The sequence below is a fragment of the Hippoglossus hippoglossus genome, chromosome 13 (genome assembly GCF_009819705.1).
Source record: "Hippoglossus hippoglossus isolate fHipHip1 chromosome 13, fHipHip1.pri, whole genome shotgun sequence".
Lineage (NCBI taxonomy): Eukaryota > Metazoa > Chordata > Actinopteri > Pleuronectiformes > Pleuronectidae > Hippoglossus > Hippoglossus hippoglossus.
The window spans coordinates 964,165-976,511 of record NC_047163.1 but is presented as its reverse complement, the minus strand read 5'-3'; the positions used below and the strand labels follow the sequence as shown (position 1 = coordinate 976,511).

Here is a 12,347-nt window from a genome sequence, read left to right as displayed (position 1 = left end):
CAAACCCAGAACCATTAAACAGTTTGGCTTTTTCCAGTGTGATTAAATGCACATCACACACTCTTGAGATCAAGTAAGTCAGATATAGTACAGACTTCAGATTTTCCCGCTTCATGATGTATAATGACGACTCTGGTGGGACTCGAACCCACAACCTTTGAATCACTTCCTCTGTGCTGATGTTAGAACACTTGAACATGATGATGCTAGAAGTCCAATGCGCTGTCCATTGCGCCACAGAGCCTCATGTTCCGTCTTTGTGTGTGTCCGATTCCGTGTTTTGAGACTTTCTAACGGTAAGACTGATGACAAAAGACTGATGGAATCAAACCCAGAACCAGTAAACAGTTTGGCTTTTTCCAGTGTGATTAAATGCACATCACACACTCTTGAGATTAAGTAAGTCAGATATAGTACAGGACTCAGATTTTCCCGCTTCATGATGTATAATGACGACTCTGGTGGGACTCGAACCCACAACCTTTGAATCACTTCCTCTGTGCTGATGTTAGAACACTTGAACATGATGATGCTAGAAGTCCAATGCGCTGTCCATTGCACCACAGAGCCTCATGTTCCGTCTTTGTGTGTGTCCGATTCCGTGTTTTGAGACTTTCTAACGGTAAGACTGATGACAAAAGACTTGATGGGAATCAAACCCAGAACCATTAAACAGTTTGGCTTTTTCCAGTGTGATTAAATGCACATCACACACTCTTGAGATCAAGTAAGTCAGATATAGTACAGAATGTTAATTTTCCCGCTTTAAGATGCATAATGACGACTCTGGTGGGACTCGAACCCACAACCTTTGAATCACTTTCTCTGTGCTTATATTAGAACACTTGAAGATGATGATGCTAGAAGTCCAATGCGCTGTCCATTGCGCCACAGAGCCTCTTGTTCTGTCTTTGTGTGTGTCCGATTCCGTGTTTTGAGACTTTCTAACGGTAAGACTGATGAGAAAAGACTTGATGGGAATCAAACCCAGAACCATTAAACAGTTTGGCTTTTTCCAGTGTGATTAAATGCACATCACACACTCTTGAGATCAAGTAAGTCAGATATAGTACAGAATGTTAATTTTCCCGCTTTATGATGCATAATGACGACTCTGGTGGGACTCGAACCCACAACCTTTGAATCACTTCCTCTGTGCTGATATTAGAACACTTGAACATGATGATGCTAGAAGTCCAATGCGCTGTCCATTGCGCCACAGAGCCTCATGTTCTGTCTTTGTGTGTGTCCGATTCCGTGTTTTGAGACTTTCTAACGGTAAGACTGATGACAAAAGACTTGATGGGAATCAAACCCAGAACCATTAAACAGTTTGGCTTTTTTCCAGTGTGATTAAATGCACATCACACACTCTTGAGATCAAGTAAGTCAGATATAGTACAGGACTCCGATTTTCCCGCTTCATGATGTATAATGACGACTCTGGTGGGACTCGAACCCACAACCTTTGAATCACTTCCTCTGTGCTGATGTTAGAACACTTGAACATGATGATGCTAGAAGTCCAATGCGCTGTCCATTGCGCCACAGAGCCTCATGTTCCGTCTTTGTGTGTGTCCGATTCCGTGTTTTGAGACTTTCTAACGGTAAGACTGATGACAAAAGACGATGGGAATCAAACCCAGAAACATTAAACAGTTTGGCTTTTTCCAGTGTGATTAAATGCACATCACACACTCTTGAGATCAACTAAGTCAGATATAGTACAGGAATCAGATTTTCCCACTTCATGATGTATATTGACGACTCTGGTGGGACTCGAACCCACAACCTTTGAATCACTTCCTCTGTGCTGATGTTAGAACACTTGAACATGATGATGCTAGAAGTCCAATGCGCTGTCCATTGCGCCACAGAGCCTCATGTTCCGTCTTTGTGTGTGTCCGATTCCGTGTTTTGAGACTTTCTAACGGTAAGACTGATGAGAAAAGACTGGATGGGAATCAAACCCAGAACCATTAAACAGTTTGGCTTTTTCCAGTGTGATTAAATGCACATCACACACTCTTGAGATCAAGTAAGTCAGATATAGTACAGGACTCAGATTTTCCCGCTTTCATGATGTATAATGACGACTCTGGTGGGACTCGAACCCACAACCTTTGAATCACTTCCTCTGTGCTGATGTTTGAACACTTGAACATGATGATGCTAGAAGTCCAATGCGCTGTCCATTGCGCCACAGAGCCTCATGTTCTGTCTTTGTGTGTGTCCAATTCCGTGTTTTGAGACTTTCTAACAGTAAAGACTGATGACAAAAGACTTGATGGGAATCAAACCCAGAACCATTAAACAGTTTGGCTTTTTCCAGTGTGATTAAATGCACATCACACACTCTTGAGATCAAGTAAGTCAGATATAGTACAGGACTCAGATTTTCCCGCTTCATGATGTATATTGACGACTCTGGTGGGACTCGAACCCACAACCTTTGAATCACTTCCTCTGTGCTGATATTAGAACACTTGAACATGATGATGCTAGAAGTCCAATGCGCTGTCCATTGCGCCACAGAGCCTCATGTTCTGTCTTTGTGTGTGTCCGATTCCGTGTTTTGAGACTTTCTAACGGTAAGACTGATGAGAAAAGACTTGATGGGAATCAAACCCAGAACCATTAAACAGTTTGGCTTTTTCCAGTGTGATTAAATGCACATCACACACTCTTGAGATCAAGTAAGTCAGATATAGTACAGAATGTTAATTTTCCCGCTTTAAGATGCATAATGACGACTCTGGTGGGACTCGAACCCACAACCTTTGAATCACTTTCTCTGTGCTTATATTAGAAGACTTGAAGATGATGATGCTAGAAGTCCAATGCGCTGTCCATTGCGCCACAGAGCCTCATGTTCTGTCTTTGTGTGTGTCCAATTCCGTGTTTTGAGACTTTCTAACGGTAAGACTGATGACAAAGGACTTGATGGGAATCAAACCCAGAACCATTAAACAGTTTGGCTTTTTGTAGTGTGATTAAATGCACATCACACACTCTTGAGATCAAGTAAGTCAGATATAGTACAGGACTCCGATTTTCCCGCTTCATGATGTATAATGACGACTCTGGTGGGACTCGAACCCACAACCTTTGAATCACTTCCTCTGTGCTGATGTTAGAACACTTGAACATGATGATGCTAGAAGTCCAATGCGCTGTCCATTGCGCCACAGAGCCTCATGTTCCGTCTTTGTGTGTGTCCGATTCCGTGTTTTGAGACTTTCTAACGGTAAGACTGATGAGAAAAGACTGGATGGGAATCAAACCCAGAACCATTAAACAGTTTGGCTTTTTCCAGTGTGATTAAATGCACATGACACACTCTTAAGATCAAGTAAGTCAGATATAGTACAGGAATCAGATTTTCCCGCTTCATGAGGTATAGTGACGACTCTGGTGGGACTCGAACCCACAACCTTTGAATCACTTTCTCTGTGCTGATATTAGAACACTTGAAGATGATGATGCTAGAAGTCCAATGCGCTGTCCATTGCGCCACAGAGCCTCATGTTCTGTCTTTGTGTGTGTCCGATTCCATGTTTTGAGACTTTCTAACGGTAAGACTAATGAGAAAAGACTGGATGGGAATCAAACCCAGAACCATTAAACAGTTTGGCTTTTTCCAGTGTGATTAAATGCACATCACACACTCTTGAGATCAAGTAAGTCAGATATAGTACAGAATGTTAATTTTCCCGCTTTATGATGCATAATGACGACTCTGGTGGGACTCGAACCCACAACCTTTGAATCACTTTCTCTGTGCTGATATTAGAACACTTGAAGATGATGCTAGAAGTCCAATGCGCTGTCCATTGCGCCACAGAGCCTCATGTTCTGTCTTTGTGTGTGTCCGATTCCGTGTTTTGAGACTTTCTAACGGTAAGACTAATGAGAAAAGACTTGATGGGAATCAAACCCAGAACCATTAAACAGTTTGGCTTTTTCCAGTGTGATTAAATGCACATTACACACTCTTGAGATCAAGTAAGTCAGATATAGTACAGGAATCAGATTTTCCCGCTTCATGAGGTATAGTGACGACTCTGGTGGGACTCGAACCCACAACCTTTGAATCACTTCCTCTGTGCTGATGTTAGAACACTTGAACATGATGATGCTAGAAGTCCAATGCGCTGTCCATTGCGCCACAGAGCCTCATGTTCTGTCTTTGTGTGTGTCCGATTCCGTGTTTTGAGACTTTCTAACGGTAAGACTGATGACAAAAGACTTGATGGGAATCAAACCCAGAACCATTAAACAGTTTGGCTTTTTCCAGTGTGATTAAATGCACATCACACACTCTTGAGATCAAGTAAGTCAGATATAGTACAGGACTCAGATTTTCCCGCTTCATGATGTATAATGACGACTCTGGTGGGACTCGAACCCACAACCTTTGAATCACTTCCTCTGTGCTGATGTTTGAACACTTGAACATGATGATGCTAGAAGTCCAATGCGCTGTCCATTGCGCCACAGAGCCTCATGTTCCGTCTTTGTGTGTGTCCGATTCCGTGTTTTGAGACTTTCTAACAGAAAGACTGATGACAAAAGACTTGATGGGAATCAAACCCAGAACCATTAAACAGTTTGGCTTTTTCCAGTTTGATTAAATGCACATCACACACTCTTGAGATCAAGTAAGTCAGATATAGTACAGGACTCAGATTTTCCCGCTTCATGATGTATATTGACGACTCTGGTGGGACTCGAACCCACAACCTTTGAATCACTTCCTCTGTGCTGATATTAGAACACTTGAACATGATGATGCTAGAAGTCCAATGCGCTGTCCATTGCGCCACAGAGCCTCATGTTCTGTCTTTGTGTGTGTCCGATTCCGTGTTGTGAGACTTTCTAACGGTAAGACTGATGAGAAAAGACTGGATGGGAATCAAACCCAGAACCATTAAACAGTTTGGCTTTTTCCAGTGTGATTAAATGCACATCACACACTCTTGAGATCAAGTAAGTCAGATATAGTACAGAATGTTAATTTTCCCGCTTTATGATGCATAATGACGACTCTGGTGGGACTCGAACCCACAACCTTTGAATCACTTTCTCTGTGCTGATATTAGAACACTTGAACATGATGATGCTAGAAGTCCAATGCGCTGTCCATTGCGCCACAGAGCCTCATGTTCTGTCTTTGTGTGTGTCCGATTCCGTGTTTTGAGACTTTCTAACGGTAAGACTGATGACAAAAGACTTGATGGGAATCAAACCCAGAACCATTAAACAGTTTGGCTTTTCCCAGTGTGATTAAATGCACATCACACACTCTTGAGATCAAGTAAGTCCTTTGAACTTTGCTTTTTTCTCCTGTCTTTTTGTCAATTTCTTCTTCTCCTTTATTCAAACTTGAACTCTTCTCCTCCTTGTTTTTTTGATCTTTTCTTCCTTTTCCCTTGGATCTCTTGTTCCCCTCTCATTTCTCTGTTTCTGTGTATGTCTTCATTCTTCCTTGGACTTGTGCTTCTCTCTTTCCCTGGCTCTCTTTTTACTCATCTTCCCATCTCCCTCCACCTATTCTTTTTTTTATTTATTCCTTAAACTTCCTTTCTCTTCTTTTCCTCCCACATTCATTTCTCTTGCTTTTCTTGACTTCTATCATGTCCTGTTACACTTTTCTCCTTTTTTATTTGTGTGGATTTTTCCTTTTTTCTTCTCCTCCTCTCATCGTCTGTTTCCAAACCTGTCGTCCTCGTCTTTCTTTTCTATAAACACTATTTAAATCGTGAAAAAGTTGTTTCCTCTGTTTGTTCTCCTTCTTCTAAAGTGTCTCTCTCGCTCTCTTGGACGAGGCGCTGCTTGTGGTGTTGAGGCTCGCTCGTCCGTTCGTGATCCAGGGACCACAACGCAACACACACGCACACACACACACACACATGCATACGCAGACACACACACACACGCTACATACCACAGCTGTAAGTGCTTCTTGGCAAAGATGCGGAGAGATTAGGACAACATGGCTCGGCCAAACCCACATTCAGAGGAGCAAGCACGCACAAACACACACACACACATGCACAAACACACACACACACATTGTGAGTCTGTAATCAGTCAGCAGGGTTGGAAAGCTTCTCCTCTCTTCTGCTAATTAAAGACCATAAAATAGCCGAATTCTGACTTAATGAACACAATCTGCTGCTTCACCAACAGAAGTGAAAGTGAGGCCCTGGAGGAGCCGTCGACCGGAGCAGAGAGAAACCTCATGGTGCTGTTCATCGAGAACGAGCAGCGAACAGCAGGTTGATACAGATGGACGTCCTCCACACTCGTCACATGGTGTTCAGCTCTCTAAGAACTGGCTCCACTCGTCACATGGTGTTCAGCTCTCTAAGAACTGGCTCCACTCGTCACATGGTGTTCAGCTCTCTAAGAACTGGCTCCACTCGTCACATGGTGTTCAGCTCTCTAAGAACTGGCTCCACTCGTCACATGGTGTTCAGCTCTCTAAGAACTGGCTCCACACTCGTCACATGGTGTTCAGCTCTCTAAGAACTGGCTCCACTCGTCACATGGTGTTCAGCTCTCTAAGAACTGGCTCCACTCGTCACATGGTGTTCAGCTCTCTAAGAACTGGCTCCACACTCGTCACATGGTGTTCAGCTCTCTAAGAACTGGCTCCACTCGTCACATGGTGTTCAGCTCTCTAAGAACTGGCTCCACTCGTCACATGGTGTTCAGCTCTCTAAGAACTGGCTCCACTCGTCACATGGTGTTCAGCTCTCTAAGAACTGGCTCCACACGTCACATGGTGTTCAGCTCTCTAAGAACTGGCTCCACTCGTCACATGGTGTTCAGCTCTCTAAGAACTGGCTCCACTCGTCACATGGTGTTCAGCTCTCTAAGAACTGGCTCCACTCGTCACATGGTGTTCAGCTCTCTAAGAACTGGCTCCACACGTCACATGGTGTTCAGCTCTCTAAGAACTGGCTCCACTCGTCACATGGTGTTCAGCTCTCTAAGAACTGGCTCCACACGTCACATGGTGTTCAGCTCTCTAGGAACTGGCTCCACTCGTCACATGGTGTTCAGCTCTCTAAGAACTGGCTCCACACGTCACATGGTGTTCAGCTCTCTAGGAACTGGCTCCACTCGTCACATGGTGTTCAGCTCTCTAAGAACTGGCTCCACACGTCACATGGTGTTCAGCTCTCTAAGAACTGGCTCCACTCGTCACATGGTGTTCAGCTCTCTAAGAACTGGCTCCACACGTCACATGGTGTTCAGCTCTCTAAGAACTGGCTCCACACGTCACATGGTGTTCAGCTCTCTAAGAACTGGCTCCACACGTCACATGGTGTTCAGCTCTCTAAGAACTGGCTCCACTCGTCACATGGTGTTCAGCTCTCTAAGAACTGGCTCCACACGTCACATGGTGTTCAGCTCTCTAAGAACTGGCTCCACTCGTCACATGGTGTTCAGCTCTCTAAGAACTGGCTCCACACGTCACATGGTGTTCAGCTCTCTAAGAACTGGCTCCACACGTCACATGGTGTTCAGCTCTCTAAGAACTGGCTCCACACGTCACATGGTGTTCAGCTCTCTAAGAACTGGCTCCACACGTCACATGGTGTTCAGCTCTCTAAGAACTGGCTCCACACGTCACATGGTGTTCAGCTCTCTAAGAACTGGCTCCACACGTCACATGGTGTTCAGCTCTCTAAGAACTGGCTCCACACGTCACATGGTGTTCAGCTCTCTAAGAACTGGCTCCACACGTCACATGGTGTTCAGCTCTCTAAGAACTGGCTCCACTCGTCACATGGTGTTCAGCTCTCTAGGAACTGGCTCCACACGTCACATGGTGTTCAGCTCTCTAAGAACTGGCTCCACTCGTCACATGGTGTTCAGCTCTCTAAGAACTGGCTCCACTCGTCACATGGTGTTCAGCTCTCTAAGAACTGGCTCCACTCGTCACATGGTGTTCAGCTCTCTAGGAACTGGCTCCACACGTCACATGGTGTTCAGCTCTCTAAGAACTGGCTCCACTCGTCACATGGTGTTCAGCTCTCTAAGAACTGGCTCCACACGTCACATGGTGTTCAGCTCTCTAAGAACTGGCTCCACACGTCACATGGTGTTCAGCTCTCTAAGAACTGGCTCCACTCGTCACATGGTGTTCAGCTCTCTAAGAACTGGCTCCACACGTCACATGGTGTTCAGCTCTCTAAGAACTGGCTCCACACACGTCACATGGTGTTCAGCTCTCTAAGAACTGGCTCCACACGTCACATGGTGTTCAGCTCTCTAAGAACTGGCTCCACTCGTCACATGGTGTTCAGCTCTCTAGGAACTGGCTCCACTCGTCACATGGTGTTCAGCTCTCTAAGAACTGGCTCCACACGTCACATGGTGTTCAGCTCTCTAGGAACTGGCTCCACACGTCACATGGTGTTCAGCTCTCTAAGAACTGGCTCCACACGTCACATGGTGTTCAGCTCTCTAGGAACTGGCTTCACACGTCACATGGTGTTCAGCTCTCTAAGAACTGGCTCCACACACGTCACATGGTGTTCAGCTCTCTAAGAACTGGCTCCACACACGTCACATGGTGTTCAGCTCTCTAAGAACTGGCTCCACACGTCACATGGTGTTCAGCTCTCTAAGAACTGGCTCCACACGTCACATGGTGTTCAGCTCTCTAAGAACTGGCTCCACACGTCACATGGTGTTCAGCTCTCTAAGAACTGGCTCCACTCGTCACATGGTGTTCAGCTCTCTAGGAACTGGCTCTACTCGTCACATGGTGTTCAGCTCTCTAAGAACTGGCTCCACTCGTCACATGGTGTTCAGCTCTCTAAGCACTGGCTTCACACGTCACATGGTGTTCAGCTCTCTAAGAACTGGCTCCACACACGTCACATGGTGTTCAGCTCTCTAAGAACTGGCTCCACACGTCACATGGTGTTCAGCTCTCTAGGAACTGGCTCCACTCGTCACATGGTTTTCAGCTCTCTAAGAACTGGCTCCACTCGTCACATGGTTTTCAGCTCTCTAAGAACTGGCTCCACTCGTCACATGGTTTTCAGCTCTCTAAGAACTGGCTCCACTCGTCACATGGTGTTCAGCTCTCTAGGAACTGGCTCCACACACGTCACATGGTGTTCAGCTCTCTAAGAACTGGCTTCACACGTCACATGGTGTTCAGCTCTCTAAGAACTGGCTCCACACTCGTCACATGGTGTTCAGCTCTCTAAGAACTGGCTCCACTCGTCACATGGTGTTCAGCTCTCTAAGAACTGGCTCCACACACGTCACATGGTGTTCAGCTCTCTAAGAACTGGCTCCACTCGTCACATGGTGTTCAGCTCTCTAGGAACTGGCTCCACACGTCACATGGTGTTCAGCTCTCTAAGAACTGGCTCCACACGTCACATGGTGTTCAGCTCTCTAGGAACTGGCTCCACACGTCACATGGTGTTCAGCTCTCTAAGAACTGGCTCCACACGTCACATGGTGTTCAGCTCTCTAAGAACTGGCTCCACTCGTCACATGGTGTTCAGCTCTCTAAGAACTGGCTCCACTCGTCACATGGTGTTCAGCTCTCTAAGAACTGGCACCACACGTCACATGGTGTTCAGCTCTCTAAGAACTGGCTCCACACACGTCACATGGTGTTCAGCTCTCTAAGAACTGGCTCCACACGTCACATGGTGTTCAGCTCTCTAAGAACTGGCTCCACAGAGACAAACTTAAAAAGTAAAACAGTGAGTGGTGTTCAGCTGCAATATGACACTTCACCACTAGATGTCTTTCAGCTTTAACAGTTTATCTGTCTCCTTTAAAACAACACACAGTCTGGAGGTTTGTGCTGCGTCATGCTGCCGGCAGTTTCTCAGCCTCTAATGAGACAGCAAACAGAGCCAAGATGGCTGCCGCCATGTCATTGCAGTGGAAATGTGGGTTATTAGAAATGTAATATCCAAACCAACCCTGGTGACTTCATGGCTTCAGGCTGTGAGCTGAAACCCAGAGAGTTCATAGCATCTTAACAGAGAATGAAGTCATGGTGCTTTTATTCTGAAGCTGCAGGTGAAGAAGGATCCTCCACTGGATTCACTGTGAGTGAGGGGGGGGGGGTGATGAGCTTCTATCACGTGACACAAACATGAAGAAACAAAAACAAATATCTCTGGTGAAAAAGTGGAAAAAGTGGATTTGATGCTGTTGTGAACGAGTCTGTGCAGAAAACCTGCTGCAGCTTCACAGTACGAGTTTCTGACCAATCATCTGCTGGTCGGACCGACGTTCAGACCTTTATTCCACAGCCGACTAACCATCAGTACAAGTGTTATTCTGTGAGGTGACGAAAGATCTGCAGCGGCGGCAGCGGTGTAACGTGTTCGATGCCACAGCTACTTCAGCTCTAACTGTCCGCTGCTGCTGTTTGGATTCAAAGCTGTCGCCCTTTTCCTTTTGTTTGTCAGCGACCTTCCGACCTCTGATGGAGAACACACACACACACACACACACACACACACACACACACACACACACACACACACACACACTTGTAGGGTAACTGTTGGGAGGAAAGTGAGTTGAGGAATGTCTGAGTTTGGAATAACTCTGTCAGGAACAGTGCCAGCCAACCACCACTGTTTACCCTGTGTGTGTGTGTGTGTGCTTCTATATTTTCTAGGGTTCACACTTGCTTACATCTGCTTTTGTTTGTGTATGCATTCCACCAGTGTGTGTGTGTGTGTGTTTACCTATGCGGTTGTGTTTGTCCAGTATAAACCTCGGACTGGTCCTCGCTGGTAAACTGGTTGCTCAGGAGAAACAGATGTGGTGAAGAATGTCAGTGTGTGTTCACAGAGTTTAATCACTTCAGAGAGAAGCTGCAGGCGGACGTGAATGAGCGAACACTGAAATTATAAATCAAGGCATCGAATGTCACCGAGACATCGTTTGATCGTCCTGAGCAGCTGAAAACCAAAGATGTTCAGTTTATATCGACACATGACATCACATCCTCACAGTGAAGATGCAGTAAATAACATTTATTATTTATAAGAGCTCTTTGTATGTGTTTGCTGTTGCTACGGCGAACATCACACACTGTGTCTAAAGATGGACGACACGTCTCCACTTCCTCCCAATGTACAAACATGTGGAGGTCCCGCCCATACACCCACCTGACCAGTCACGGGACAGTCTCACCTGTCAATCATAACAACTTAGCCTGTTTTTATATCATCAATTAACTAATTATAAACTAAAATATCAGAAAAATGAACATTAGAACAAACATCAGTGTGTCTGAGTCAGTGTCTTCTTCTCCTGCAGCCTCCTGGTGAAATGTGTGTAACATGTCAGAGTGAGTCCATGTGAGGAGACAGCAGGACAATGTCCTGAAGTGTCCCAGTGAGCGAGTGGACGTGTGGACGAGGTTTCTAACACGTGACGGACGTGAAACTGGAAGAACACAAAGATCTCAGGATGCAGCGTCTGAAACAGCTGATGTCTGAAACAGCTGATGTCTGAAAACCCTGACGTCCTTGACGTCGGCCACCTGCTAATAAAGGGAACAAAGAAGTAGAAGAAGACGGAAACCTTTTGATGAATCCAGTTTGTCGTGAGGAAAAGGTTCTGGATAAGAAAAACAAAAGTCCCTCTGCAGTCTGAGTGTAACTGATTTACACTGTTTACACTGTAGAAGAAGAAGAAACACTCGTGGAGGTCGTTGCCTCATCTTCCTCAAACACCAGCCCTGTCGGCCATGATGCGCACATGGATGAAGTCATCGCCACAGAACGAGCTGCAGACGCTGCTGCTCCCCCAGGAAGAGACGTGTGTGTCTGTGAGTGTGTCTTTGTGTGTGTGTGAGTCAAGGTTTATACGATGATTTGCAGAATGTCTCTGTTTTCTCTCGTCACTGTGACTGATGAGCTGAAGAAAGAAAGTTTGAACTTTGTAACAAGGTGAGCTGCTTTGTGATTTACACCTGTGGTTGCTGTGACGACCGCCTCTGTTTACTGTCTGTTGGTGCTTATTAGATTCTGTCTCCTCCTGTGTGTGTGTGTGTGTGTGTGTGTGTGTGTGTGAGAGTGTGTGTGTGTGTGTGTGTGTGTGTGTGTGTGTGTGTGAGAGAGAGTGTGTGTGTGTGTGTGTGTGTGTGTGTGTGTGTGTGTGTGTTTGAGAGTAGCCTGCTGCTGACAGACTCAGTTTTCGGGAAATGCACAAAAAAATCACATAAACCCAGGTTTTTAATTGCAATAAAAAGCACAAGGATCATTGTGCAGGTATTAATAACTGATTATGTGAATTATTGTATCAAACAAAGATATATCAAATCAAATCAAATA

The 12,347-nt window shown here is 45.5% G+C and overlaps 16 non-coding genes across 16 annotated transcripts; all 16 read right to left on the bottom strand.

Annotated features, from left to right (window-relative positions):
- Positions 1-127: 127 nt before the first annotated feature.
- trnar-ucu lies at positions 128-244 on the bottom strand. Its single transcript has 2 exons — positions 208-244; positions 128-163 (listed from the first exon to the last, which is right to left on the bottom strand). It is a non-coding gene; the product is annotated as a tRNA-Arg (tRNA).
- A 209-nt stretch (positions 245-453) lies between these two features.
- Positions 454-570, bottom strand: trnar-ucu. Its single transcript has 2 exons — positions 534-570; positions 454-489 (listed from the first exon to the last, which is right to left on the bottom strand). It is a non-coding gene; the product is annotated as a tRNA-Arg (tRNA).
- A 211-nt stretch (positions 571-781) lies between these two features.
- trnar-ucu lies at positions 782-898 on the bottom strand. Its single transcript has 2 exons — positions 862-898; positions 782-817 (listed from the first exon to the last, which is right to left on the bottom strand). It is a non-coding gene; the product is annotated as a tRNA-Arg (tRNA).
- Positions 899-1,109: 211 nt separating this feature from the next.
- trnar-ucu lies at positions 1,110-1,226 on the bottom strand. Its single transcript has 2 exons — positions 1,190-1,226; positions 1,110-1,145 (listed from the first exon to the last, which is right to left on the bottom strand). It is a non-coding gene; the product is annotated as a tRNA-Arg (tRNA).
- A 212-nt stretch (positions 1,227-1,438) lies between these two features.
- Positions 1,439-1,555, bottom strand: trnar-ucu. The gene is made up of 2 exons: positions 1,519-1,555; positions 1,439-1,474 (listed from the first exon to the last, which is right to left on the bottom strand). It is a non-coding gene; the product is annotated as a tRNA-Arg (tRNA).
- A 209-nt stretch (positions 1,556-1,764) lies between these two features.
- On the bottom strand, positions 1,765-1,881 carry trnar-ucu. The gene is made up of 2 exons: positions 1,845-1,881; positions 1,765-1,800 (listed from the first exon to the last, which is right to left on the bottom strand). It is a non-coding gene; the product is annotated as a tRNA-Arg (tRNA).
- Positions 1,882-2,093: 212 nt separating this feature from the next.
- trnar-ucu lies at positions 2,094-2,210 on the bottom strand. The gene is made up of 2 exons: positions 2,174-2,210; positions 2,094-2,129 (listed from the first exon to the last, which is right to left on the bottom strand). It is a non-coding gene; the product is annotated as a tRNA-Arg (tRNA).
- A 212-nt stretch (positions 2,211-2,422) lies between these two features.
- Positions 2,423-2,539, bottom strand: trnar-ucu. Its single transcript has 2 exons — positions 2,503-2,539; positions 2,423-2,458 (listed from the first exon to the last, which is right to left on the bottom strand). It is a non-coding gene; the product is annotated as a tRNA-Arg (tRNA).
- Positions 2,540-2,750: 211 nt separating this feature from the next.
- Positions 2,751-2,867, bottom strand: trnar-ucu. Its single transcript has 2 exons — positions 2,831-2,867; positions 2,751-2,786 (listed from the first exon to the last, which is right to left on the bottom strand). It is a non-coding gene; the product is annotated as a tRNA-Arg (tRNA).
- Positions 2,868-3,078: 211 nt separating this feature from the next.
- On the bottom strand, positions 3,079-3,195 carry trnar-ucu. The gene is made up of 2 exons: positions 3,159-3,195; positions 3,079-3,114 (listed from the first exon to the last, which is right to left on the bottom strand). It is a non-coding gene; the product is annotated as a tRNA-Arg (tRNA).
- Positions 3,196-3,406: 211 nt separating this feature from the next.
- Positions 3,407-3,523, bottom strand: trnar-ucu. The gene is made up of 2 exons: positions 3,487-3,523; positions 3,407-3,442 (listed from the first exon to the last, which is right to left on the bottom strand). It is a non-coding gene; the product is annotated as a tRNA-Arg (tRNA).
- Positions 3,524-3,734: 211 nt separating this feature from the next.
- Positions 3,735-3,848, bottom strand: trnar-ucu. The gene is made up of 2 exons: positions 3,812-3,848; positions 3,735-3,770 (listed from the first exon to the last, which is right to left on the bottom strand). It is a non-coding gene; the product is annotated as a tRNA-Arg (tRNA).
- Positions 3,849-4,059: 211 nt separating this feature from the next.
- On the bottom strand, positions 4,060-4,176 carry trnar-ucu. Its single transcript has 2 exons — positions 4,140-4,176; positions 4,060-4,095 (listed from the first exon to the last, which is right to left on the bottom strand). It is a non-coding gene; the product is annotated as a tRNA-Arg (tRNA).
- Positions 4,177-4,387: 211 nt separating this feature from the next.
- trnar-ucu lies at positions 4,388-4,504 on the bottom strand. The gene is made up of 2 exons: positions 4,468-4,504; positions 4,388-4,423 (listed from the first exon to the last, which is right to left on the bottom strand). It is a non-coding gene; the product is annotated as a tRNA-Arg (tRNA).
- A 211-nt stretch (positions 4,505-4,715) lies between these two features.
- trnar-ucu lies at positions 4,716-4,832 on the bottom strand. The gene is made up of 2 exons: positions 4,796-4,832; positions 4,716-4,751 (listed from the first exon to the last, which is right to left on the bottom strand). It is a non-coding gene; the product is annotated as a tRNA-Arg (tRNA).
- Positions 4,833-5,043: 211 nt separating this feature from the next.
- Positions 5,044-5,160, bottom strand: trnar-ucu. The gene is made up of 2 exons: positions 5,124-5,160; positions 5,044-5,079 (listed from the first exon to the last, which is right to left on the bottom strand). It is a non-coding gene; the product is annotated as a tRNA-Arg (tRNA).
- Between the last annotated feature and the right edge of the window lie 7,187 nt (positions 5,161-12,347).